At 34.6% G+C, this 2,500-nt stretch overlaps 1 protein-coding gene across 1 annotated transcript in view; it reads left to right on the forward strand.

The window, feature by feature from the left end:
* ZFHX4 (zinc finger homeobox 4) overlaps positions 1-2,500 on the forward strand; it is a 211,127-nt gene that overhangs the window by 21,786 nt on the left and 186,841 nt on the right. The window lies entirely within an intron of this gene.

The raw sequence follows: 2,500 nt of genomic DNA on the forward strand, positions 1-2,500 counted from the left end.
CCAAATTATAAAATGAATGGATTTAAAGACAAAAGAGTAGTGTAATGAACAGTTTAAATTGTAGTTAAGTTTGTAAAGTGGATTGAAACCTGTTATGTAGTTTTTTTCTGAAATTAAAAAAACCTGTTTTGGTTCAGTAGCAGACTTTATGATTTTTTCTTTTTCCTGTGACTTTTTAAAACAACATTTATTTTTCATAGAAAGATCCATACAAAGAATAAAGCTTTTTTTTAATATAGAAGATGTTTCTACCTTTAAGAGCATGTATGTTCAGTAATGCATTGCAGACAGCCAGTCAGTTATCTCAGTAATCTTTAATTCCTCATCAAGGTATAATGATTTCATCTAATTTACCTGATAACAAACATGGTCACAAAGACTGTAAACAGCTGAAATGCGAAAATATACATTATGGTCGCTGTGTGTTTTGCTCATCAGTTCAAAGAATTAGTATTTGTTTTAATTGGAGTGAAACGAACATTTGTTTATGCAATTGTGATCAGAAGGTTGAGGTCATTGTTTAGATCTCTGATTAACGCTGAAGTTATGTAAGGAGACGGATAGCTATAAATGTGCAGTTTATTTTAATATTTTTGAATAAATGCAACAGAAAACATATTATGACACTCATGCTGTGCTGTTTTGCTTTTTACTTTAGTTATGGAATGGTAGATTTAAAAGTCAAGCCTAGTCCTGGTAAATCTTCAAGATGGGAAATTACAGCAGCAAAGCTATTCTGTGGGGGGTTGTGGAGGGGAGGGAAGGGTGAAATGATACACTGCAGAGTCCATTTTGTATCTGTCTAAAATTATTAAATGCACATTAAACACCAGCCTGGTTGAAGTATAGTGTGCATGCCCATGACAGTATTTTTTGTTTGCTGAATGCTGTAATATTATTGTATACAGACATATGGATAGCTCTTCAAGCTGCATGTGTTTAATGAAAAGCTACAGGCTGGACAGAATAGTTTGGGGCAATTTCATTTGGTCCTTCTGGGTGCACTGATTCACCCTGTATGACTTAGTAAAACTAAGAGGTGGTATCCTGGCTAAGCATTTTATAGTTGTGGAACGAGGAGTTATTTCCTCTTAATATATTAAAAATCACTCCATCAGTGCTTACAAACACTGCTGTTACTTGTTTTCCTGTCCTGATCTGCACATTTTTTACATGTATAACTTGTATAACTGTCAGTTTATTTTTAAAATTAAAATACTTATATGTAAAACTGCTTTATATTGGTATTGCTTATTCCCATTCCCAGATGGGCATCAATTATACTAGTATAAATGCTTTTGTACCAGTATAACTGTGCTTGTATTAGGGAGGCTATACCACAGTAACTGTGCTAACATAAGGAAAAGGGGTATTGCTTGTGTAGACAAGGCCTAAGCAGTAGATTATGGGCTGGATGCATTGACTGACTTCAGGATGCAGATACTGTTTGTGCAGATTTGCCAAATGCAAAGGTAAACATGCTTGTCTCTGGACTAATTAGAAAATTATTAGGTTTTCAAGATCTTTGTGATCAGATTATTTCAAAGGGTTTTTAAATTGCATGCATGCCATGAGCATAATTAACCTGGAGCTCATCAATGATTAAAATTACACACCAAGCTTTGTGATGTTTGATTCAGGAGCAATTAGACTGTCATTTTAGCCATCTCACATACCAAAACTAATTTTGATTCATTTTCAATCTATGCAAATCTTCTGATGTACCTTAAACTGATCACTTCCTCTCTGATTTAGCTGACAAGATTAGATTTGATTACACTTTAAAAAATGAAGCAGCTATCTTTCATACTTAATATCTCAGTGACCTTCACTGAAGCCTTTCCTAGGTAATGATTTGAAATCCTAAAATCATACCAAGCACTGGTGTAAAGGAATAGAGCATACAGCTTTTATATATTGTCTGACAATGCAACATTTATAAATTAGATTGGCTTTCCTTTTCTCATAAATGGAAAGATCAGATAAAATATTAATGCCTTGAATATCTAAAACAATAGTTTTTCAGGATGTAATCAAACTTTTATACTTAATTGGAAACTTTTCTGATAAATTGACTACTGCATTTCTTCTCAAATTAATGAGATCTATCACTCTGACTTATGACTAGAATGAAGATTACTTACCTGCTGCGTAAAAGCAAGACAGAACCTATATCATAGGCTGAAAATAAACACTAAAGTTTCAGACCACTCAGCTGTTGTGTACAGTGCCATCGTTCTGCAAACTGAGAGATCTGCAAGGACTCGGAGTAGCTTAAGCTGTAATCAGGCTACTATCACAGTAGTTGGAGCCTTGCAGGCTCACAAAAAATGAAGGAAAGCTGACTTCCAACCAATGTGTGCCCAACTTTCCTCTGGTGCTTTACCCTGCTGCCAGACACTGATATGGCTTTTATAAAGTGCATCTTGTTCTCAACAAAGGGAGTTTATGGTCTAAGATGCCTGCCTGCAAGAAATGATTGAAGGATTTTCATCAGTAG

The sequence above is a fragment of the Gavialis gangeticus genome, unplaced genomic scaffold (assembly GCF_001723915.1).
Source record: "Gavialis gangeticus isolate Ggan-Ray unplaced genomic scaffold, GavGan_comp1, whole genome shotgun sequence".
Lineage (NCBI taxonomy): Eukaryota > Metazoa > Chordata > Crocodylia > Gavialidae > Gavialis > Gavialis gangeticus.